Source organism: Temnothorax americanus, unplaced genomic scaffold (genome assembly GCF_048541705.1).
Source record: "Temnothorax americanus isolate GAGA-0224 unplaced genomic scaffold, ASM4854170v1 Scaffold168, whole genome shotgun sequence".
In the NCBI taxonomy this organism is placed as follows: Eukaryota; Metazoa; Arthropoda; class Insecta; order Hymenoptera; family Formicidae; genus Temnothorax; species Temnothorax americanus.
In genome coordinates this window covers 40,390-67,500 of record NW_027509305.1, presented here as the reverse complement: position 1 = coordinate 67,500, position 27,111 = coordinate 40,390, and the positions used below count along the sequence as shown (strand labels likewise).

At 32.3% G+C, this 27,111-nt stretch overlaps 1 protein-coding gene and 1 long non-coding RNA gene across 3 annotated transcripts in view; one reads left to right on the top strand and one right to left on the bottom strand.

Moving 5' to 3' along the window:
• The window catches only part of LOC143895741 (uncharacterized), a 58,232-nt gene extending 38,038 nt beyond the window's left edge, over positions 1-20,194 (bottom strand). Inside the window, exons 1-2 of the mRNA XM_077403075.1 lie at positions 20,097-20,194; positions 15,098-15,196 (exon numbers count right to left, since the gene is read on the bottom strand). The gene's annotated coding sequence lies outside the window, so the exon portion shown is untranslated. The remainder of the gene's footprint in view (positions 1-15,097; positions 15,197-20,096) is intronic.
• Positions 20,195-23,183: 2,989 nt separating this feature from the next.
• LOC143895745 (uncharacterized) lies at positions 23,184-26,329 on the top strand. Of its 2 annotated transcripts, none has more exons than XR_013256440.1 (4): positions 23,184-23,269; positions 25,753-25,867; positions 25,953-26,033; positions 26,105-26,329. It is a non-coding gene; the product is annotated as an uncharacterized LOC143895745 (long non-coding RNA). The 2 variants fall into 2 exon arrangements; XR_013256439.1 differs by lacking the exon at positions 23,184-23,269 and adding an exon at positions 25,162-25,359.
• The last annotated feature ends 782 nt before the right edge of the window (positions 26,330-27,111 follow it).

Sequence of the window (27,111 nt, the reverse complement as noted above, 5' to 3'; positions counted from 1 at the left end):
TTCAATTAATACGTGCAATAACAATTAACGTCGTCCATATTCCCACCCCATTAAGATGCAAGTATCAACATGATATAACACAGACGATATTTAACGGTTTGCGATGATGGCGATACAGCACGAACGCTTGTTACTATTAGGTGACGAGAGAGACTACGCTAAACGAATGCTACGTTTATAACCACGTCATGACCACCATCAGAAATCTGAAATCTGGCTATTCGCCACATAACTCAGTACTCAAAACGCGGGACTCTCACAAAGATCAATCGTAGTTGAAATTTCTGTAAATATCTATTAATTAAGTTTTACTCAAAGATCCTCATATTTCCGCGATAGCAATTTAAATATTTATTTAAATTTAAATTCTCCAAATCAACCAAAACAACTATAATTTTTTTTACTTAAAGTAAAATCTTCTTAATAGATTCTTTTTATCATTTTCCATAACAAGGAAAAATATAACAAAAAAAATTAACGACACTTGTTTCTATATTTGATTCTTATTATTATCAAAATTTTTCTTTTACATATGCAAATCCTTATATCTCATACGATATTATGAACAAAAACAAAAAATTCGCGGAATGTAGAAGCAATGTATATATGCATATACGTGATTATAACTCGCATAAATTTCTATGTCGAGTGGTTGCACCGTACGCTTGAAGTGTATGGAAGAGGAAATACCTATGTTTATTGTGTGTTTGCACTCGTGGCAGGACCTTGTCGCGGATAATCCCGACAATACCGGCGATTTCGCGGACCGAGTATTCTAAATCGCGAACAATGCTCGACGCGACGGTCTGCCATGCCGAAAACAGCATTGCCGACACGAAATTATGTGGAATGTTCACGAATGAATTTCTGAGATCTAAGGGGGCCTCTTCCTCTAAGTAGCATCAAGGCACGTTGCATAGACGGCATAGAGAACTCGCAACATGTGCAAGTTGTCGAGAAAAGTTAGATAACGGTATACATATGTACATACATTAATTGCTTCGAAAAATAACACTTACACAGGTTGTTGCTGGTTCTATTTAGCTCAAATGCTGAAAATGTTTGAATTATAAATAATGAAAAAATAAGTAGAAATAAAAGTAAGAAAGTGATATAAATGGAATTTATGGAAAACTTAAAAATTTCATATAGTTTTATGTTTTCCATCTGTATTAAAAGGCCAAAGAAATTACGATTTCCGATTTATAAATTCTATAAAAATAAAATGTATGCTTATAAAATTGAGATTTTATTAAATAATGATGCAATAATTAACATGTGCAGTTTCATTTATATAAAAAATTGCCTTCTTTATTGAGCTATTCTTGAATTATTTATTTTATTAGTTTCCAAGTTACGTGATCATTATTGCAATATTTTTTATTGCATTATTTTATTGTTCTGTGAAGAAGCATGGAAAATGAAAGCTTAAAAGTTTAAATTATACTTATAATATTTACTATTTTATCTTACCATTATTATCTTATCTTACGTACTACTTACTAGTATCTAGTCATATTTTTAGAAAATTAAATTACTTTTACTTTTAAAAAATTAAACTTAATTACTATTTGCTTTTTCATTGTATATATTTAACTCAAATCTACTGTGCGATATAAGGTCGAGTTAAATTATACATATCGTAGCAAAGCATAAAAAAAGAATTAAATTTATACTAATAATAAATCCGAGACTGAGATAATACGCAGTTTTATGTTGAGAATTTAAACTATGTTAAGAGTTTGGAATATGTGGACATCAGTCTTTTTCATTATACACAATGATGATAAATTTCCTATATATTGGCCGCAAAGCGAGTAGGATGCCTACTGTGTGATCATTATAAATTATACGTAACGATGCTAAATCGAAAACGGCACACCCGTGCTGAAACTATGCGGAATGTTGTCATAGATTGCCAAGGCGGATGCTTCCTTGAATTATAGTTAAAGTATCCCCTTTGGCCATTTCTCGTACTCGCAAAACTAACTGAATTTGAACATATATTCTTAACTCAGAATTATTTGATATTCTTCTTGCGTGCTACGTGTAAATAAGCTTAGATCAAATCTTTATAAATCATATCAATCTTATACTTATATTCTTACAAATTGTATCTTTTCTCATAAAAAAATTTCTAACAATGTAAACTGCGCTCGCTGTCATTCTTTGTTATATCTATTTATTGATTGATTTCCACACGATAACGTACGAGCGAAATATATTCTTATTGATTTTTTGTGTTTTTCTTCCTGCTTTACGCGTTTTAGTTTTAATTGTTTCTTTCGAAGAATATATAGATTTCTTTCTTTCTCCCTTTCTTTCCCTTTTTCTGATTTCTATTTGTTGAAAGAAAAACTTCTCATTTCTAAACTCGCGCTTGAGAGCTAGGCTTTACGAGCGCTGCCTGGCTTATGGGCGCTATAAGCGCGCTGCCGATTGGCTTATAAAAAGGGCCGATAGGTGGTCTTACGACCAGCGTCACCGCCAGCGTTACCACACTCACTCTCGACCGGCATTCGTTTGCATACGCATGTGTAGCTTGTGATACTCTTAATAAACTTCTCAAGTATTATAACTTATAACCTGAACATTATTTTACCAACATTTTTATTAACTTAAATTATATCTGTTCTGTTAAATGATTTTTGCTTTATCAACTCTAAAGCTATATTCTTAAGAAAGTTTTACTTCCCTAAAACTTCTTCTAAAAATAATACTTTTACAAGATTCTTCTCTGCAAGTATGATGACATTTTTTTACAAATACTGTCACAAATAGATGGCTTAATTCTGATGGTAAGCGATACGCTTCTGGAATGAGCGGACTCAGTGCAGTGCCAATAATTCATGTTAAGTGACAACGACGTAATTTAAGCGCCACATAAATCCGCAAATGTTGCCGGTCGGTGGTCGAAGATAAAGTCGCGAATAATAGCGTTTTTCACTGGCAGAACTGGTGCGCACTCAGTGCACATTAAAGCCGTTGTGTACACTGATTTAGTCTCTAATATTTAAAGTAAAATGAAAATATTTCGACTAATAAAATACTCAGTACATATTTTACCAAATAGTGCAATAAAGAATATTGAGGATTTCATGATTTAACCCGATTATATTAAACATATTATACACTTTACGTTGGTTTGTGTACGACGGCTTTAATGTGCACTGAGTGCGCACCGGCTCTGCCAGTGAAAAATGCTATAAAGTTTTGCACTGCATTTCGTAAACGGGATTCCAGAGAGCGCGGCGGCGTGTGGTGCGAGCACGCACCCCGCGCGCGCGCACATACATTCCCCGGGGAACCACAAAGAAAGTTGCGCGGAATGTCGAGAGGGTCTCAGACACGTAAATCGCTCGGCGCTCTCTGGTACACATAGGTGCGTGTAAATATAGATCACGTCCCGAAATATGTCCTTCAGTCCGCACTTAAAATTGTCGCTTCCGCCGGCGATCCGTCGGAGGTCCCGCTATACCTTAAGAGCCGCCGCGCCGTCGCGTTGGATTGCCGCCACCATAGTTTTTAAGATAAGCATGAATCAATCACTTTGTAAGCGGTCGGAAAAGAGAGAACTTTTGAAGAAAAATATTTTAAATAACGTATTTCGAGAATGTAATAATTTGTAAGCACGTTTTCAATTCTTTTCAATCCTGCATTAATTACGCGAAGACAAAGTACTACGCTGATTTTAATTACTACACAAGCTAAAGGCAAATTTTCATAATAATTATCGAAACATCATGATAATATCAAAATATCTTAGAATTTTATTTTATTATATAATAATTGGATATAAAGATAGTTTTTGATAGTTTAGTTGAAACAGTTTAGATTTGGAAAATTAATTTAAATAAGTCAATAAAATGTAAACATATACGACGGACGTCTTACATAAAATTATGCATCAATATTAATTAATTTTTTGTTTTTATAAAAGTATATTATTATTCAAAATTATATATGATGTATATAGATGATGTAATGATAAAGATCTTTTAGATATGTGTATAAATCAAAGATTGTGTGTAAAAATATAAAAGAGAAAGAAACTTTTTTTCCAATTTATTATTATCAATCTACTTTTGATATAGAAAGACATCAGTCTTCTTTCTCTTCTCTTAAAAGAAAAACAATTTCATTCAATATAATGTTAAACTAACACCTTTTTAAATTTAAACTGTCTAAATTTCTCTGGACAGTTTTCACTGTAAAATTATCAGATAGCTACATTTATCGAATCAAGAGAATTTCTCAAGGAAACAATAGAGCAAGAAGAGATCTGTCGATCCATGCAATCGTTCGGGCGTAAAGCCAACGATGTCGTTGGATGATAGGTAGATCAAATTTTTGATCGAGCGAAGCCGCGCCACGAGAAGGCCACAAGATTAACGGTGCACGCGGACTATTGATTTCGTATTTATTCAGTTCATGTCGTGATAGAACTATCTTAATATACAGGTCATTCACTGTCACTGAAATATATGTATACATAATATTTTAATAACAATTCTATAGTGTAATTTTTTATTATTTTTTAGCAATAACAAACATTTCTTAGTTAAAAGAGAAAGCAATATATTTGTATTTCAATTTCTTAAAGATTTTTGTAAAGAAACAATAAGATACTCAAAACAAGCTCGAGACGATTAAAAGTAATGACACAAATTTTCCTTTCATTCTTCGAAGAGAACTTAAACACGAGATAAAATGCGTATAAGTATGACCTATCACAGTCTGTTTAGACTATAGACGTTGACATTCAATTATTTATGACCATTCGTATAACGTGATGCATAGCATACAACGACTACGAAATGTTTTGATCGCGGATCTTGAAAAGGTGAACAGGCTTTCGCGTTCACATTGTTCCTCGAAAGGATAACCGAGAGAATATAACGCGAAAGTTTCTCATTTCTTCATCAATTCGTTCCAATGTGGAAGGTGTGGTCAGTTAAAGTTAAATAAATGGGCATTTTAATTTGTATTAAGGTTAACCGGACGAGAGAATTGCTCCTTTCGCCTTTATTAAAGAACATTTATACAAAAGAGTATATACTTCTTCTAATTATACGAAATGTTAGCAGCGCGTAATGTAAAAGATGGTCTTAGATATTAAGAGAAATTTAAATTATATATATGTATAGGATTGTGTATTCAAGTAAAATTATTATATATATATATATATATATATATATATATAATAAATATATATAAAATAAATTATATATACAGTTTGTCAATCAATTTTATATTCATTTTATATCCATACTATAAATAAAAAAATTATGTGCGTAAAAAATATTTTAACTATTATCAAGAATCAAAATTTTGACTGACAATTGCATTTTACAATTAGTGTAATTTTTGAAGTTTCACAGTCATTTAATTGGATAATTGGTAAAACATTATACATAATCTTATAGAATTAGTATAAAAATTTGATTAAAATCAGTTATTCAATTACATAAACGTAAAATTTCGGAAACTTGACATGCAGTCAATCATAAATTATGTCAGTGCAAACACTGCAAATTACATAAATTTGATGTGCAAAGAAATAAAAATTAATTTTTAGCTATGTTATTGGGGGGGGGGGGTTGCCAGTATTTCTTTCTTCATATATACCATTAGATCATCGGCGAATTAGGAATTGACGAAAGCAAGTTCAGCTGACGACCGTCACGCACGGCGGATCTAATAACAATCAGAAGAGTGTATACAGCTCGTGCATCAGAGCTGAATTGAACGCGACCTGGCACTACACACGTTGGCGGTCAATAATTGTAATCTGCGTGATTAGCCACAGCTGCTTTGTCCAATACGCGGTTATCTCGTTTCCGGGAACGTGTATCGTAGATACGCGCTTGAATGAACATTGTAAGAATAAATGATTCTGGTTCTCCATTAAAGATACGATTTTTCCCTGACCATTAATACCTTATACCATTTGCCATGTGGCGGGGTTTGAATCTTCGTTTAATATTGATTGCCTGTAGAAGCTGCCATTGTTCGGAATCTATAGACTGCGTTTGAGAATGTAAACCACAGTAAATATGCGTGTATTGCTTTCTTCAAGCTAAAAAATAATTTTATATTTGTAAATAATTTTCAAAAAACACACACATAGATAAATATAAAACAAAGACGCTAAAATAAGTTGTATCAATTTCATAAAAAAGCTAGCAAACATGACAAACTAATTGTTTAAATTGTATTAATTTTTTATAGAAATGTACGTGTAGGTAATTATATAATACATATATTCGGCACGTCACTCGTCGGCCCTGTTTCTCGATCGGCTCGCGTATCATTACAATCAAGTTTGATTTTTTTTGTCGGACCATTGCGACATCTTGCTATAGGTTGAAATACAGTTATTATTCTGTGACGTTACGAACACCTTCGGTAACGGTCGGTTATCGAGATAAAGCGGGTCGTATTACCGCGGAACGGATTTTAATCCCGTCTATAGGGTACACGTTGCGCCACAAAAGAGGGTTTACGATGCCAATAGCGTAACTTTCTAACCCAGAAAGCGAGAGTAAACCTGTACCTACAAAAGTCTCACTCATCAATTTTTGTAAAAAAAAAATAATTTAATAAAACATTTATTACGATATTATAATATTAATATTCTGTATTATAATATTGATTTAATGTTGAAAATATTTTAAACAAGATTAAATATTTGAAAATTTATCATTATTTTAGAATCAATAAATCTAAAACTGAATTTAAAAAATGGCATAATTAAAATATTAGATAAATATAAAAGTTTTGGAATATTAGTATAATTACTTAGTAAATATAAATTATGACTTTTTTATTTTATGGAAACAAATATTACGTTAAGATAATCGTAAAAAATATTGAGTTTAAAAAAATATTAAACCTTATAAAAGAAAAATCTTAAATAAAATAATAGACGCGCTATATATAAACTAGAGAATCGGATGATATCCAAATAAATCCAAAATTTGCTTATTCTTTGATTTAAATACCACCATTGTAATTTACTTTCTCCTTAAAGTTAAATATCACCATTCCTAAAAAATAATTTTTAAGAAAGACATGACAAGTAGAAACTTGCACATTGTTTCCTCGTAGTTTTTAATTGTGCAAGTAGAAACTTGCACATTGCTTCCTCATAGTTCCTGTGCAAGTTTTTATTTTATTCGAGGTATAATTATCGGTATTTATTTGTTTTGGCTTCCTCATATAGAGGAAGCTGTGTTAGCAAAGGTTCTGATTTCACACTTAACTCTTTTGGGGACTGCGTAAATAATTATGTACATTCACTAAAAAATACTAAAAATACTTGTCCACTTAAAAACTAAAACAATATGCAGATTTCGCCAAATTTAATACCGACCTTCCTTAAATGATACTTTATCGATAAAAAAAATCAGCCCGATATTATAAATATTTGAGAGATAGCGATTTATTTTTAAATCTATTATATTTTCCAGTTTTTTCTACCCCTATTTCATATATAATTGGTTAAATTTCTCCTCTCCCTCTCCCTCTCCCTCTCCCTCTCCCTCTCCCTCTCCTTCTCCCTCTCCATCTCCCTCTCCCTCTCCTTCTCCCACTCCTTCTTCCTCCCCCTTCTTTTCCCCTCCCCCTCCCCCTCCCTTTCCCCCTAGTTGATTAGAGCCAACTTTATACGCAATCAATGGTTCATATACGAATTTACGAAAACAAAGCTTCCTCTATGAGGAAGCAACAAAGCCTTCTAAAAAATAAATTTAAATATTCTGAGTTATTTAAATTTTGTAATATATATATTATTTTTAAAATTTGATTTTGATAATAGCTGATTACAGAAGAATAAAAATATCTTGCTATATATTAGTTCTTCATTCAGTATATTAAATTCTCGCCACTTTTTCGCAAATAACTCAAAAATAACAATTTGTTGCTTAACATAAAAATATTTAATAACTGTGATTTTCTTGCAATCTGACTTTTTACTTGATTTGTGAATCAACAAAGTTAATACATTCATAATGCTGGATGAAAATATTCGTTTATCGTATAGCGCGCTCAAAGGTATTTCAGGTCACTGGAAAGGGTTATATTATGTAACTTTCAAAGAGTTGCAAGACGAACGTTCCTGAACAAGATCGTGAAAGGAAAGAATAGGTAAGGTAAGTTAGCTGTAAGGTAATATAAGGCAGATGCGAAAGAGTGAACTTCTACGGCATTGCGAGATTAAAATAAATAGTAGGAAATTGGTTTAATATTTTATTGCATTTATATTGTATTTGTACACGCCTGTAGAATGTCATGTAAATTTCGAAAGTTACAATAGTTACCAATCTAGCAGAAATTCTGCGAAAGTTTTTATCCAATATTTTTCATTAAATTTTAACATAAAAATTAATATAAGGAGCAACAAAATTTTATACGTATATTAGTTATTGTCAGTTTCTTACGCATTTTTTAATATATTGCAAAATAAATTAAATATTAAAAATTTTAAATATAAATTAAATAAATTTATATATTATAATTGGTGTCTAAAGATATTTTTGATTTATGAATAGGGTTTTTTCTACACAATAATTTTTTTACAAATAAATTATCATTTCTTTAATTTCTTCTGATTTTTTAATCTTCTGATACTTATTGATTTTTCATATTGATCTGTTATAATTTCAGAATTATATATAATAAAATTATTAAATTTAGAATTATATTTAATAGCATAATATATATGTAAATAAATATTTTATGGGTTAACAATGATTATTTTTTCTGACGTTTGCACGGTATTAGTATTGATTTATTTAACATAGCTATCGAAGCTCAGATACTATGCTGGATAGCGCTTGGTAAGCGATGCAAAGAAGATTTATTTGGATATTAATATATCAGGATATTAATTAAAATAATCGAGATTTCATACTCACGAAGCAATATATGCTTAGTGAGCTCTTGTTTCCGATTATAGCTCTTACGAACTTAATAAGCAGACAAGCGGAAAGAAATGCGCTGGCGCCGGTTAAGTCAGCGTATGCGATCGCGGCAGTAATTTTTATTATAGTTCACGGCCGTTGCATAGATTTGCCAATGTCGATGTTCGATTACTGATCGGTAAGAGAGAAAATTTGTTTATTTCACCTCCGTACGAAACAAGGAAGAAAAGACCTAGAAGAGAATGGAAACTTCTATATCGCTCGAGAAATTCTTGACAGTGAGCTGGAGAAAGTTTCTTCAGCTGGCCAAAGAGATCAACAGCGTATATAGAAGAACATTTAAAAAACAGTTAATGGTTGTTTCCTCGTAAATAATACGCTGACGCAGTGGGTTTTCAGCAATAATTACAAATTGTAATCTATACAGAATTATGTAGAAACTCATTATTATAAAAAAGCTATATTTAATAATTTTTTATTCAATATCTACTACACAAATATATAATATCTGTGCTCAGACAATTCGTTAATTGCTAATGAATTACAAGGAATTAAATGTCATTTAATTAACATTATAATTAAAGAACAAAATAAAAATAAAACTGCTTAATATTCTCGAAGCAACGTATAAAGTATCTAATTTATTCACATTTTTTTATTTTTAAGTTATTTTGAACTATTATAGTTTAACGAGTTCCAGAATCATCTTCTTGACGCTATCACGCAAAAACTATTATCGCGATGAGGTAATCTTTAATCCATGCAATGATGCGTTGCCGCACTGCGCCGAGAGTCTGTCTTCTAATTACACGCCGCCAATGTAGCCGCAACAGAAGATGTTTATCAAAATGCATAAATCGTTTTGCATTCCCGTACATACACATTGAATTTCGATCGCGGATAGGCAGCGACTGGAAGTGACTAGCTGAATCTCGCAACAAATCTCTCTCGCAGCTTCTGCAGAAACAAATGCGGTACTCTAGACGCGGAGACGCCTCACATAAACCACGCAACATTACATATATATATACATTGCAATATGCAAAACGTCGGTTTCTTTAGCTATGATTGCAACATCGGTCTGCAGATCGCTTTGTAGAAAATTTTAGGATGCATATAAATTTGCATTGAAATTACATTTGTTTTGCATTCTTCTTTATTAACCGTGATAATAGAATTATGATTAATTATTAACCATTTTAAAGAAACAAAATAATTTAAGAAATGTTTTTAAATAAAAATTATTTATTGATATCTTATGACATCATATGAATCTTATGACATTATGGATGACATCCATTAATAATTTTTTTTTTATTATATCCAACAGGCGTATTGTCTAAAAATTATATTTTTAACTAAATATCTCAATTTTTTTGACGTTAAAATAAATTATATCAATAGCTATTTCCACAAGAATAATGTGTTATAAGTTTATAGATAGCAAACGTGTATATACATATTTTTAATTTACGGATTCATTGATCTTTTTTCACATTCTTATTTCTCAAGTGGCACACAGGGGAAATGTAATTTAACGGAATTTTTATGTCTGTTATAGGAAATTCCACACTAATTTCCGCTTTTCACGTCAAATTTTACCGCATGCCATTCGAGTAAAGGTACGGATGTTCGCTACGTTAAGTATTAATCTCAAGCGATTCCATGCATTTCACCATTGGTGAAATGTAATTAGCGACCTTGTACATGAATGTCATTAAATATGTCAACTACTTTATGGTTTTCCCCTCGCATGTTTAATTTCACGGTCGCTTCATCTCGACCTGTCGCACTCGAAGAGAGTGAGATCACTGAAGATGACGCTAAACCGGCTTATGTTAGTCGCATTTGCATTGACACGCAATTAAATATAGAAAAGCAGATATCCTATCTAAAGTATGTCATAGCCGAATTAAAAATACGCTATTTATAAATAATTCCAAAAAATATTCTGATTTCACTATAAACTTTCAAAATTTATAATAATTTTTCTTTCAAAATGTGTCGGTAATCTGCATGCCCGTTTACTATTGGCGATCCGTGGTCCTACAGAGGCGCCACTCCTAGGGCCTTCATTCTACAGAGGCGCCATCACTCACATTTCACCAAAGGGCTTTTCACCCTAAAAGCGCCACTACTATCTATTCTTGTTCACTCACTGTCTGTCTGGCATTCGTGCTGTACGCATCTTTTTGATTACTCGACATGTACGTTCGATTGCCCTCCCGCGCTTACCTGCTAACAAAATGTTTTCAAGATATAAAGAAATAAACACCTCTAATTTAGTGATTTTTGATTCGAATGCGAAAACATTATGAGAAGTCCACTTTCACATAATGTTGGATAACTTGATCTTACAAAAAGATCTTTCAGAGAATTACGAAAATTAATTTGTCGTTAACTCTCTGCATTCTGCCAATAAGAAAAGTTATAATTTTATTTTCATTCCGTAAATATCCGGCAGATAAATCAAACGCGATCATTGATATTCCGTGGTGGTAAAGACAGTATTTAACGGGCGATAGCGGGATTGAAGTCAATACCACGATGGCAGTCGCTATAGACGGAGGCCGGATGACGATCACTAGGACTATCAATGCGATATCATGATTCGTTTTCTTCGCTGCATATTTGTTAATGTCCGATTCCGATTCCAATATGCTTACATTGAGCCCGATCATCAAAACTAGAATAATTTTAAAATAAATTGGTAAATGTTTACAATTAGGGCCCCACCTCCGATGACCTTGACCTTGACATATGTTGTCAAGGTCACCCTTTTGAGTGACCTTCAGAAAGTTTTAGTCGGGGGTCGCTTCTTATTAAAAAGTTATAAACAAAATAAGTTTGAAAAATATAGCAGCTATTTTGAGTATTGAAAGGCATAAATGACTAATATATATGTCGAAATAGTTCACGCATACACTTTTCACGCGAGACGAGTTGTTACATATAGGTTCGTGGCGCGCTTTACAAGCTCGAAATCACACAACGAAATCACAACTTTTATAAAGCAGGGCATACACACGTGTGTGTGCCCTGCTTTAACAAAAATCACAACTTCTATAAAGCAGGGCATACACGCACATGTGTGTGTGCCCTGCTTTAACAAAAATCACAACTTTTATAAAGCAGGGCATACACACGTGTGCCCTAATCCAAAAATTGTACTTTTTAAGTTTTTGGAGTAGATTTTTTTCAAAACGGGACGGTAAAAAGTTCCCTAAAAATTCACATAATTCTATTTTGTATTTCAAAACAACATATTAAAATTTCATGAAACTGGCTGCATTTTTAACATAGGTTTTTATGGGAAATGATATATTGCATATACTTTCAGAATGAAATAAGTGCAAGAAAAAATGCAAATGATAAGGAAAAAAAATATGCACATGTAACTTAATAATTTACAAATAAATGAGCGAAAGAAAGAGGAAGGTTACCGCACATTTCGTAGAAAAATTTATTATTAAAGCATAAATTGCTTGATTTTTCGTCTGCTAGACTGCCACGGTCGTGAACGACGTAAACAGCAGCACGCATTATACGCACGCGGCGACCAATCAGAGCAATCCCCTTCATTCCCACTACTTCAAACGCTAGTGCGCTGTTTCCAGAACCCCCGCGTCCCACTGCTCCCTCCGATGAAGCCATCGAACCTCCTTCGCCGGGAATTTAGGGAGAGCACGATAATGAAACCACACCGGAACTCTCGAGCGTGCCGCGTGTTCACGCGGCGGCCTAGTTATTATCACGATGACACTGATAATGACACGCCAACCAGGTCAACGAGTGCATAATGGACCGTTGCATTTTGTTTTGTTATCACATACATCTTGACCCTATACATACCGATATACATTATGCACTGTAACACTGATTGATAAACTTGATAGTATTAGCTTGATTTAATCTTAAACGACCGTGTACATCATAATTGCACAAGAAAAATGTAGAGATTCTGAATTTATTCTGTCTTTACCAGGATTTTTTACTTTTCTATAATATTCCTTTTTTATTTTCTTATTTAAAATTTTTATTGCTATATTGTATATATATGTGAATATGTATTAATTTATTTATTTTATTTTATCACAGGCAGAGAGAGAGAGAGAGAGAGAGAATTAAATAAAATGCATGTCGCAATTTAAAAATATAAAATTGCATTAATGGGTGGCAACATATATATCATATTTTTATAATTTTAATATGGAATTATATAATCTTAAAGTAGTTTTATATATTATTTAAATTCTTTCTCTTCTTTATATATATATATATATATATATATATATATATATTTCATAGTTTTATAATTACCACAAATTTCCAAATTTCTTTTCAAAATTTGTTTTTGCTTAAAGCAACAAATTTCAAATTATTTACAAAATGCGCACTGTCATATCGCGTTGTTCGATATTTAAATAAATAATTTTTATATCGTTCAATATAATATCGTCACTTACCTTCGTCTTGTTGCACTGATTATCGCATCTGTCTTAAAATTGTCCGTATAAAAGTTGCAAGACAAACGAAGAACAACTCGATCACGACATTTGTTGAACGATCACGCGAAGAAACTGACGATATATCGCGGGTCACCCGCTTTAAAAATTCGGAAGCATGAATGCTTCCAGCGCGTTCTCGTTATCATCAGTGAAAGTCGTCCGTTACAAACGTGTATATAAATGGTGTCGACGTGAATCCTTTCGATGTCGAAGAAGCAACTCGACGGCTTTCCATTTCTGCCGGTCGTAATTTTACTTTCGGGGATACACTTACATATTTTACAAAGCAATAATTATATATAACAGTAACATTTCAAAAGCTGATGAATATTTTTTATAGAAACTGTAAAGCGCTTTTCTCTTTAAATGCTACAAAATCTAAGCATAAAACATAATTTTTTGATGTTAATATACTTAATATGTGTCTTTATCATGTTATCAATAGAGGAGACCGGTGCGCGAAGTCGGCCCCAGAGCGGAGTCGTTTTTGCAATTATCTCGAAATCTGTATTTGTTGCGTGAACTCGCCATTAAATACTGTAAGCGCGGCTTATGGTGCCCACGTGACCAACGGAGTTTAGTGAGGTTACGTGCCATGTTGTGATTCTTATCGAAGCAAACGTGTTTTCGCAGGTCAAAAGTAAAATTTCTTCCGCGTCGAAAGTTATTTGTAATATTTTAAGTATTATTTGCCTCTCCGAATCTCAATAAAGTAAGTAATTCTAAAGAGTAATGCATGCTGAACACGAATCCAGTGCAGTTTTTTAATTTTCGTTGATTTTTAATATTTTATGAGCGACCAAATCTAAAACTTGTGTTCGGAGCGAAGTCGTTTCCAAGTCAAAACGAAGTCAAGAAAGCTAAATAATATGTGCTGCGTATGCTCGGAAATAATAGAAAACAGAGCCGATGAAAAACTGCATTTCGTGCAGGCGTAAGACACACAACGAGTGCGTGCGCTTGTCAGACTCTGTTTTTACATGCTTTAATTGTTAGCGAAAAAGAAAATTGATTTTCTTGAAATTATTTTCCGCTTTCCATTTTTTTAAACTAAAAAACAATGAATAGAATAAAGTGTATTCTATTATTTTTTATGATCAAAATTATGTATCTTTATTTAAAATCCAGTCCGAAAATATGAAGACACGACTCCACCCCGAGAATTTTGATTTTTCGATTTTTACACCTTTGTCGTTTTTACTCTATACCGGTTGAACAAAGCCACGTAGATCAAAAATGCCTATATAAATTTTGTAACCAAGGGTTCACTCTTTACAATGGTATACTATATTTTACTAAAATCATTTATTTTGTTGTTAAAAATTGGCACCAAAAAAAGAGCCGACTTCGCCCCAGTCTCCCCTACAATTTCTTACAAGCTACTATGCAGTTATAAAATAAATGCCTACGAAATTTTGCTAACGACAGTTCAAGCTCTTTTTTGATAGCATTTAATCCATATAAAATATCTCCAAGATTTGATAACATTTAATCCATATAAAATCTTGTTAATATTTTCAAGATATACAAATTTGGTAAAGAAACACTATCTTATCATAATTATCGCACGTGGTCTTTATCAATTCACGAAAATGTAACTTAAATTAATCTAAAAAAATAAAATTATAATAGTTATACACAGACGATAGGTCAGTTATTACTCACTCAATCGCTAATTCCTTTAGTTCCCCAGATATGTTAGACAAACTATCGGATGTTCAACTAATAAAAGTCATAGGCGAGTGCAACATTTAAACGTCATTTCTAAAATCAAAAAATTAAACATTATTATTATTAACCTTTAAGAAGTCATTTAACTAATGATAATAAAATTAGATTATATCGATTGGTGTATAATATTTAGGGATTGAATAATTTTAAAAATGCCATTTTGTATGTGTGTAACAAAGTTTTAACTTTATGAAGATATTATATAGATGTATAGTATATATATATATATATAATTACAGTTATATATTCAGCGCGCAATGTTTTAGAGTGTGATGATTTTAATATAAATTACTTTAATAATACAACACTAAATAATCGAGTTATATACATGTTTGTAACTTTTTAAATATTACTTTACGATGTTTCTTTTAATAGTTTAATATAATACGTCAACGTGTCATAACCGCTAACCCTTTACTAATTTTAGCTCTTACATAACACGCGTCCATCACTTAAGTGAATTTAATTGACTCTGTTATTTCTCAAGAGAATAAACTCATAAAAAGGCACTAAATAGACGACATCCTTTATTCGTAATGACTAATTATAAAAACTGTTAAACAATCTCTCTCAGTAGGTGCAAAATAAGTTCCACCAAATGCAAAGATTATGTACAAACATGTCAATTAAATTTATTATAGAAAGTATATATAATACGTTAATAATTAAACATCAAAAACTTAAAACTATGTGATTTTTATAGATAATAAAATTATTGTGATATAACAACCTATTTATAATATATAGATTGGAGTAAAATGTAAATGATATTGATAATAAGAAAAAGTTCCAGAAAAACGTAACTCACTTTTCGTTTAACAAAAAGTGAATCACATATATTCTTAGTATCCAAAGTAAAACTTAAAGAAAACTAATCTTACATTTCGTAAACTTTACACTTTTTGTAAGCTACTTGCCTAATAAAAAATAAATCACATTATATTCCTGGTATCCAAAATAAAACTTAAAGAAAATTAACCTTGCATTTAATAATGATTAGCAAGTATAAATATATAAAACAGCTAAAATAGATTTTAAGAAAGATTTCATATTCTATTAATAACTAAATTTTTATAGAAATTATTTATTTATTTTATTTAACATTCTGGTAGCATTATATATATATATTTTTCTTGTATATTTTATTTTTACTAAATTACATTATTTGTGAAGATATAAGTGTGATAATTTGTATAAATAACATATATAATATCGGCGATAAATATGTAATATAAGAGTCACATGCAAGAAAAATCATGACAATCTTTACGTACCATTAAAACAACGTTGGTACTAATAACTATCAGTATTTCTGATACAACACAACTCTGAGTTTTCTGGAATAGATATGAGTCACACCCATCTTCTGCAATTAAGTAAAGTGCTATAGTTTACTATGATGGCTTTCATGAGTCCGTTCCCAGGTAGCAAACACAAGTCATTTTGACGTCAAATACTAGTCATGTTTGTACGAATGACGTCAAATGACCAAAAAGCGACTATGTCTTTAAAAATGACATTAACAGATTATTATTTTAAAAAAACTAAGCAAAATATTAAATTGTTTTTTTCTTCAGAAATAATAGTCCGTAACACTTTTAACTTCATACCTTGTATTATATATACGGTTTATAAGATTATAAGATATATTGTTTATAAGATTAAAATGCGTAACACTACAAAAAGGCGTGATATCCGTACAAAATTACCTTTTTAAAAAAAAGGTAAAAAAAAGCGCCAAGTACACGCATAGTAGTGTATATGTTGTTAGCTAAAAAAAAAAAAAAAGTGGTAGTATTATACCTCGAAAAAATTTAAGCAGTGGTATCTTTATTTCCGAAAAATTATAACCCAAGTGATACACGTCACAAAATTATGTTACCTTATCAAAAAGAAGAGTCGCGCTTTAAGTGATCTATTACAATTACAAAAAAGAACTTTAAATTAGAGCGCCAATTACAGAGAGAACATGTATATTGCCTCAAAAAATAATTGTCGCACTACTTTGAAAAATCTTTACATTGTGTCAATTAGAAAAGAATGTATAATAACAATTTTATAAAATTAAAAAATTTTATTTAAATTTAACAAGGGAATACAAGATATTTAAATACAAAGTTATTTACATGTGTATTTTTTAATGGCCACAAAGAATTACAGAGGTAACAGTACAAAATAAAAATATTTTATTAAAATACATAAATTTTTCTTGTAAAAAAACTTGGCGCTGTTAGACCTCGAAATTTTAAATAAATAAATTAACTTATTCTATACTTAATTATAAGCCGCATTATCCGCCGTCCGCGTCGTCACGCACACCCATATCACTCACTCCCACATCCACGCTGATAATCATTTAATATTACTCCTATCGCATTCTTCTCTGAATTATTTTTATTTATTGTTGTCCTTATTTATTTAAAATTTCGAGGTTTAGCAGCGCCAAGTTTTTTTACAAAAAAAATTTATGTATTTTAATAAAATATTTTTATTTTGTACTGTTACCTCTGTAATTCTTTGTGGCCATTAAAAAATACACATGTAAATAACTTTGTATTTAAATATCTTGTATTCCCTTGTTAAATTTAAATAAAATTTTTTAATCTTATAAAATTGTTATTATACATTCTTCTCTAATTGACACAATGTAAAGATTTTTCAAAGTAGTGCGACAATTATTTTTTGAGGCAATATACATGTTCTCTCTGTAATTGGCGCTCTAATTTAAAGAGATATCATTTCTTTTTTGTAATTGTAATAGATCACTTGAAGCGCGACTCTTCTTTTTGATAAGGTAACATAATTTTGTGACGTGTATCACTTGGGTTATAATTTTTCGGAAATAAAGATACTAATGCTTAGATTTTTTCAAAGTATAATACTACCACTTTTTTTTTAGGTAACAACATATACACTACTATGCGTGTACTTGGCGCTCTTTTTTACCTTTTTTTTAAAAAGGTAATTTTGTACGGATTATACTGACGTTATTCCATAACGTCATTATAACGTTTATTTTTAGTCATTTTTGGTTTATGACATCGGCGACTAATAATGGACGTTTATAAAACGTCATTTTTTAGACCATTTAAAGACGTCATTTTAAAGACGTCTTAAAGTCGTCCAAATAAGAACTTTTTGTAATATAACTATTTTTACTTCTTAATATTGTATAATAAAGTAAGAATAAAATAAAAACCACAAAATTAACTACAATATGTTTGTTTTGCAACTTTATGATTGAAGTGGCGAATTTATGGTATAAGTGGATGTAGTTGCGTGCGTGATTATAGTTTTATGATAACTATTTCATGCAGTGTTATAGCTATCAAGAAGATTATCATTACAAGATTTTTGAACACTTTAAAGATGTATCTGTTATATACAAGTACAGTTAATAAGGAAGCATCAGGGTGAGAAGATCGTCACTTATCCACTGGATCATCGAAGTCAAGCGACTCGGGCGCGGTACTGTATTAGGATGGGTGACCGCCTTGAGAGCGGCTATACGCACATGGCTTGTAACGAAACAGTTAAAAAAGCTTTTTTTCTTAGATAAAGAAAAAAAACATTTTTTTATAAACATTTATCAAGTAAACATTTTTTAAAATTTTAATTTTATAAAAAACATTTCTAGAAACCGGTATGTCGTAATAGACCTATTTTTGCCGTCAATAAGACGTCAGAAAATGACGTCAAAATAACGTATCCGCGCATGACGTCAATTGTCTGTGACATTAGACCGTCATTTTAACGTCATTATGCCGCCAGTTAGTGACGTCAGGAATGGTCAGTAAAGGACCAAAATTTGACGTCAAAATGACTTGTGTTTGCTACCTGGGTTGTAACAGTACACAGTCTAAAAGTGACCATTGCACTTTAATAGTAAGTCTGACAGTGATAATAATCACAAAATATATAGCATATTGATATTATTCTTCTTTAACCAGTTGATCAATTAAAATTGATTAAACACTGCAATATATATCTCCAATATTAAAGATATCCAGTGTTTTTGAAAGTATGTTTCTCTAAAAAATGGATAAATTTTTAAAAAATATAAATTAATATTTAATAATTAATATAAATTAAAATTAATAAATTTGTTAATAATATAATCTAAAATGTGATTTAAAATGTTTAAGTTACTTTTAATGTTATAACTAGAAACCAGATCGCGGTGCCGTTCTCTCTATTCCAAGCACGTGCTATATAGCCAGTCGTGAGAAGGAGTACCTTCTACACCGCGCCGGTCTAGCGGTGTAACGTAGCAAATATATTTATTTATTTATGTAATTATTCTCACGCGCGGCACTCGGCCGCTAACACACCCTTGGAGTAGGGAAAATGGCATCGCAATCCGGTCTCTACTTATAACTATTAACTAATCATTTTTATCAATACAATTTTATTTAATTTATTAATTTAATTTTTTTTTAAATTATTATCTAATAATTTTTAAATTTCATGTAATTATTTATTAAATCTTTATTAAATTTTTATTAATAAGTTAAATAATCTAATTATATTTATTAAATTTTAAATAAAATAATTTTAAATAAAATTTTAAATAAAATTATTATGTTTTATATGGTACAAATCCGGGTATTTTATTTTCCACTTTTAATATTACATAATTTTTTATATTTATTTATATTATTGATTAAATTTTTTTTTTTTACTTGTATATTTTTAATTTTATTGATAAATTCTTATTTTCATTCACTGGCTTTTTGCATGACACGAATAATAAATTATTATATTATATCACAAATTTAGCTATACATATATTTGCTTAGTAATCTTATCACATTTATTATTTTAATTTAACAAAATGTTGTATGCCGTAAATTACATTTTATTAAAGTCGCCATTTTACATAAAAATTGATTATGATAAGACATTTTGCCAAATATAAATAGTATTTACTTACCTCTCGTTATCATTAGAGAACGACATCGTCGACGTTCGTTAGCACAAACGATTTTGCTGACAATGAAGAAAAAACAAGTTGACTCACGCATTAAAGCACCACACTGTCACACTGTCATTACTACATGAACGAAGTACTGTTCAAACATTTATATAGTACTGACACAAGCTGATAAGACGTTTTAACACGTCTGATAGTAACCTTAGTATTACGTTCACATGCAATTTCTTGTAACTCCACTAGAATTTATAAATGTCGATTTAATTGAAGGTCTGAGATTCAAAAAAACCGTCAAACAAGTCTAGTATTTTTATCAACTTATATTTTTTAATTAATTTTTAATAAATACTAATCCATTTAATGCAAAAATTAAACATATTTAGCTAATAAAATAAAGCAAATAAAAATTAATTAAACAGCTTTTAATTTTAATTAATTCAATTTTAAGGTAACTGATTTTGGCAAAAAAAATAATTATAGTTATAAAATTGCAACATTTATTACTCGTTTTCCGAATAATACAAAACAAAACGTTGAAGATAATTGAAGGTAAATTTCGAAAAAAATAAATTCTATAAGTTGCACTTTTTTTCAATTTTAATTAACTTTACATTTTATTTTTTTAATATTATATTAAAATTCTCTCTCTCTCTCTCTCTCTCACTTAGATTTGACATTATTTAAATATTTATCTTTTAAAGCATAATTCTGGAATACCATAAATATCACTGCTTTGTGAAAAATATTAAGTGTCTCTTTTTATAAAGCGTAATATAGTTGCGTGCACTCAATATCGAACGATCGAAGCGAATGAATTAAGAGTAAGGATGAGGAATTATGCATGCGTAGCAAACTAGGTGCACTTTAAATAAAAAAAGAAAGTGAAATGTAGAACGCGGCATGCATTTAAATGACCGACACTGCTTCTGAGACTGCTTTTAAAGTATTAATCGAGAAACAGACAAATACTTCTTTTTGAGGTTCATGAATGTGAATTTATCAACTTTGTTGGAAATATTTATATCAGTTCACGTATTTATGATCGCGAGCATGCGTTATCGTCGACAGATAATCTAATACCGACTCCAAACAAACTGTGATAACGATAATAAAATGTCAAACCTTAATCTAAATTAAATTCTGAATTATACAAGAAAGATGTAATATCCATAATTTATTTACTACAAAATAAAATAAAGAAATCTAAAAATTATTTTAATTACAAATTACAAATTATTTTTCAAATTAAGAAAATTATTTTAATTAGATACGTTTTTATAATAAACATTTTTAATGTAAAGATAATGTATATTGTTAAAAAAACACAACAAATTAAAAGTTATTTTAACCCATTCACTGCTTTAGAGGAGAATACTTGCGCGACGATATCGCCCGTCAGACGCTTTGGACGAGAATACTCGCGCAACGATATTGCCCGTCAGAGACTTTGAAGTTAACTTGGGCCGCAAGTTTGTCAAACAAATCTTCATGCTTTGACTACAATATGACTAAAAATCAAAATTGTTTAATCAGCAACTAATTTTTTACTTTAATTATAATAATATTTGAGATAAGAGAAAAAGTAAAAAAGAAAAAAATGCATAAAGAAAAAATACTAATTTTTATTTGAATTATTTCTCTGTGTGATAACTTCGAAAGCATGGAACAACACAAAGAGCAACATTACAATGCTTACGACTTGACTCCTGACAGTCAGACTATAGTTTCCTTACACAGAAAAAAAAGTGTCAAATCAACACTGATATATTATGTACTTTTGTATATACACAAGAATATATAATCTTGAAATAAGATTATATTGCATTAAACGAAAAAAAAACTTGCTTGAATGAAGTCATTTATATAATAGTAAAACGAAGTTTTATATAGTTCAATTAAGAAAAAAAAGTTAAAATAAAAAATTGAAATTTTTATAAGAAAATTATATATTCTTGCGTTTATACAAATATATCAGTGTTGATTTAATATACTTTTTTTTCTATGTAACAAACAAGTTAACTCATCCAAAGCGTTTGACGGGCGATATCATCGTGCGAGTATTCTCATCCAAAGCATCTGACGGGCAATATTGTCGCGCTAGTATTTTTGTCCAAAGCGTCTGACGGGCGATATCAGCTCGCGAGTATTCTCGTCCAAAGCAGTAAAAAGGTTAATATTTACTAAAATACACAATATACACATATATATTTAAAAATAAATTTGGTAATTCTTTACAATAGGGCCTTTTCCGAATTTTGATATTTTCTTGCGGTTCTCTTGGTGAAAACCTTTGTTGTGACTCCGACAGTGATAATCAATCGGGAGAGCCCGAAAAATATGTACCTTATCTATTTTTTACCTATTTTTACCTTATTTTTTACCCGTTTTTTCCAACATGGCTTTCCGAATTTTCCAACGTTATAAATAGATAGTGGCCCTTAAAAGGACCGATTATCTCTGTTCGTATACTGAGAAAAAGTGTCCGTATATTCTCTATTATCCAAATACAGCAGTCAATGTCTTGTACTGTTGTTTACATGAAGCCGAGTAGGAGCGGGAGGAAAGGAAGACGAGGATTGTACTACGCGACAAACAAAATCATAACAAACAACGGTATTTATGCATAAAAGGGGCACACACACACGCGAGGGGGTGCAAGGGGGGCCAACGGCCCCCCTCCCACATCCACCTCCGCCGATAGGCAGCGTGGACCTCGCCCCTAACTCTTTAATAGTGTGAAACATTGCATTGGTTGCATCGCATTTCGGTTCTATGAATGTTAATTAAAATAGACAATTACTGACGTTTTGAATAATCGCTCAATCTTCCGTGAGCCATTTATACAATAATATAATTAAAAAGTAAATTATATGTATATGGTAATAAACTAAACTTTCAATAAAAATATTTTTTTAATTTTCATATTGTAGTAGCTCATATTTAAGAATAAGCATGGCTACCAAATGTTAAAATTTTTTTGAAATAGCAGCACTCCACAATTTGTAATCTCACGTGAACATTTCCAGTTTTCACATATGCACTGAGAGTGATTGCGTACGTATAAAGTAAAAAAATGAGATAACTAGAAAAATTTGTAGTTGGAAACCGCAATCCGGCATCGCCATGCAAGCTAGACGAGGCGCATCTTGATACTGCCTATACATAGTCGCCAGGTAAAAGGAATACCTTCACGTCTGTCCTGTAACCTCAAAATATCTTGAAGATATTAAATATTGAACACGATAACCAACAAGAATATCTTATATATCATATGTTATTGTATCTGGGCAATAGGATTGTTGAAATCGCAAGTATGTAGATAGATAGATAGATATATTTATTGACTCCCCTCAGGGTTGCAAGGCGTTTTGGAGGGACGTTCCCAACCCTTTACATATAATCTCTTAGTGCGACCTCACAATAAAACTTTTCCCTTTCCTTAGCCCTCTCCTCTTCCTTCACGTCTTCGTTCGTCTCCCTCTACCTCTTCCTGTCTCAGCTCTTCCTTCCTGTCTGTCTCCTGCCCTGGGTCTGTTGATCCTCTTCCCCGCTCCTGTGGAGTTTCTCCTCCGTCTCTCTCGTGCTCTCCTCCACCTCCTACCTCCTCTCACTCCTGCTTTCCTCCTCTCCTCCACTCTCTCTCCTATTCTAACTTCCCCTCCCTCTCTCTCTCTCTCTTATCCTCGCCTCCACCTATCTGTCCTCAGCTATCTTTACCCTTAGACTATCTCTCGCTTTCCTTCTTTTCTCTAGCACCCTCCCCTTCTCCTTCTCATTCCCGCGCCTAGCCATCAACGTTATCCCCTTCCATTTATACCTCCTCCCATTTTCCCTCCTCCTCCTTCCATTCTATCTCCCTTCCATCCACCCACAGTCTCCTGTTTTCCACCCTCGTTCTTCTTCCCTTATCCCTCTCTTTCTTCGCCTTCTCCAGCATCCTCCACCTTGCCCTCCTCTCTTCCATCGAAAGGTTCTCGTCCACCCCAATCCCCCACCTCTGCCTAACCTCTCCAAATCTTTCCAGCAACTTTGCCCTCTCCCTCTCATCCTCCATCTCCACTATCAAAACCTCTCTCCCTCCCTCCCCTTTCCTTTCCTAGACCCTTTCTCCTTTCCATCCTACCTCCCTCTTACTCTTTTTTCTTCCTATAGCCCTCGTCCTCGTCCGTATCCATACCCTCGCCTCCACCGCTTTATCCTCGTCCATCTTCACCCTTCCCACTCCCCTTCCTTCTTTTGCCAGCCAAAGTCCAGCTCACGCACGCTCGTCACTTCCTCCCCTTCCTCGTTCCACTTCTACGTCGCCTTCTCTCCTTCTCCTTCCATCACCTATTTATCTGTCCGGCCCCTTCAATCGTTCAATCCATCGATCTGTCGAGCCGACTCCCTGCTCTGTTCCGCACCTGCCGCGCCACCATCGCCAAACCCTCTGTCTCGACAGGCCAATCGATCGCCCGATCGATACTCCCTGCTACCAACTCGCTCAGCTCCCTCGCCGTGTAACCTGGGCTGCTACCTTTGTTTCTTCAATCCCGCCCTTCTCTCCCTCGCCCCTCTTGTTCCTCCTCTACTTACAGTTCTCAGTCCGCTCCTCCACGGTTTTTCTCCTTCGCATTTCCCTTAAACCTTTTCCGTTCACCTTCTGTATACTTTCCTCCTTTACACTCCTGCCTCCTTTCAAACCTCTGCCAGTGCGTCCAACTTTTCTCGGTTCCCTGCCTCTCCTCTCAGTCGTACCAACCCTTTTCAGCTACTATCCAGCGCCGCTGTCTCAACTTTCTTCCTCTTGCTACGCCCTCTAGCCTCTCCGCTTTCCCACACAACCTCTCGCCCGTTGATGTCCCGCGCCGCCGTATCTACTTTCCTCCTCCTACCGCGTCCTCTATCCTCACCGCTCCCCTTGCCAACCTCTCTTCCGTCTGCACACCATTTCGCTCCGCGCTCATCACCACCGACGCGCCTGCGCGAGCGCCGCGTGATCTCGCGTCAGTGCTGCTGCCCCCGCTCGTCTCCCCCCTCTCGCTCCATCAGCCTCTCTCCTAACCTCCATATCACTCAGCCCTTTTCATCCTCCGTTTCTCTCCTCCTGCTTCGATTTTCCCGTCTCCTTCATTTCCTCATCTTCCTCTATGCCCTCTCCATCCAGTCCGCCTCCTCCGGCCTCTCCCTCTCACTTCTCTCTTCTCTCGCACCACTTTCTCCGCTCCTCTCTCCTTGGGCCGTCCACCACGTCCAAGTTACACGTTCTATCTCGAAATCGCAAGTATGTATTAATACAATTAATTATACTACATTATATCGTATTATTCTATATATTTGTTTATACATATTGTATTATTCGCTATATATATATAATTTGTGATAAATATAAATAAATAGAAGTTTTAAACGAATAAGACATTTGTTAGAATAAAATGTGTTATTCGAGTGATAGGTAATCTTTTAGTCATAACATAACTTATATCTATATAAATATTACATGATATTTTAAAAACATATATAATTTTAAAATATCTTCTTCTTAAACTATATATATACTGAAAGTTATATAAAAATTGTGTCAAATCCTACGCTGCCTATATATAATACAATAATATAGTATATTTAATAATAATATGTAATTAATAATTTAATATAATTTAATTAATTGCTTTAGTATGAATGTCACGTACATACAAGCAATGGAAAATTCTGCTGGATTCCCTGAAACAGCATCCGGAAATAATAAGAGGTCGAGTTTCAAGAAAGTCTGAGAGCCGGAAAGAGAATTGGTTATTATATAAATATAATAATTTTGTATATATTTGTATATATATTGGTATTCAATATTAGAAATGATTATATTATACATTGCAGAAAGATATATGGGAGCAAATAACAAATAAGCTAAATAGCTCCGGAGAAGGACCGGTTAAAACAGTACAAGAATGGATAAAGGTATACTGATTTGTAAAAGAATACACGAAGAATATTAAAAACAATGCATATATTTTTATGTTTTTCCATAGAGTTGGTCAGATTGAAAAATGTACGTTCTTAAGAAAGAAACGAATAGGAGGAGAAATGTACAAGGCACAGGCGGTGAACCTCCAAAAATTGTTAACTTTACTGACCTTGAGGCACAACTATTGAAAATTCTTACTCCCGAGGCAGCTGGGTTGGCAAATATACCTCAAGCGGGATTTAAATCAGAGAAGGTAATTGACCACTATGGCCACTCCCTCTACTATAAGGTGTCACATAGCATTATCAAGTCGTGTGATATAAGTAGCTTGAGAAAACCCCCCGAACACGCTTTTTTGGGTCCTCCCGCGATGGATTTAGTAATTTGACAGGCTGAAAGCTCGCGGGATACTTATACTATTTATTCTTTTAAAATGTTTTTATTATTATTATATTATTATTATTAATTTTATTATTTGAACTATTATTATTATTTTTTCTGGGAACCCAAGATACCTCCCAAAATCCCAAAAGTCTTAGAAAAAACCCAAAAAAAAGTGAAAAAAATGAAATCATGGTTTTTTGGGGGGGCCCCTAGACATCGAAAAGTGAAATTTTTAATTTATTGCGACGGATTTTTCCGGCAATTCCCCCTACACGTCCCAAAAATTTGGTTTTAAACATTTGAAGAGGAATGAAGATAAAGAAAAGTGAATTGTAAAAAAAAAAATAAAAAACCCCGAAAGGCAGGATTACTACAAAACCCCCTTTCCCCAAAAAATCGTCAACTAAAAGCGACCCTTTTCTAGTCCAATGCCGGAAGGGGAAAAAAAATTTAAAAAAAATTATGGATCATCAGAAAAAAGAAGGTAAAGGTAGATTGTTCTTACAATAAAAAAAAAGGGGAAAAGAAGAAAATAAAAGCAACTTTTTGTTTTACTAGAAAAAATAAAATTTTAAAAGGGAAAAATCCCCAAATTGTTTTACGCGCCAAGAAGAGACCTTGAACTGAATCGTCAAGAATTTAAAACTAGAAAAGTGCTTTTTAAAAACAAAAAAAGCATTTAGAAAA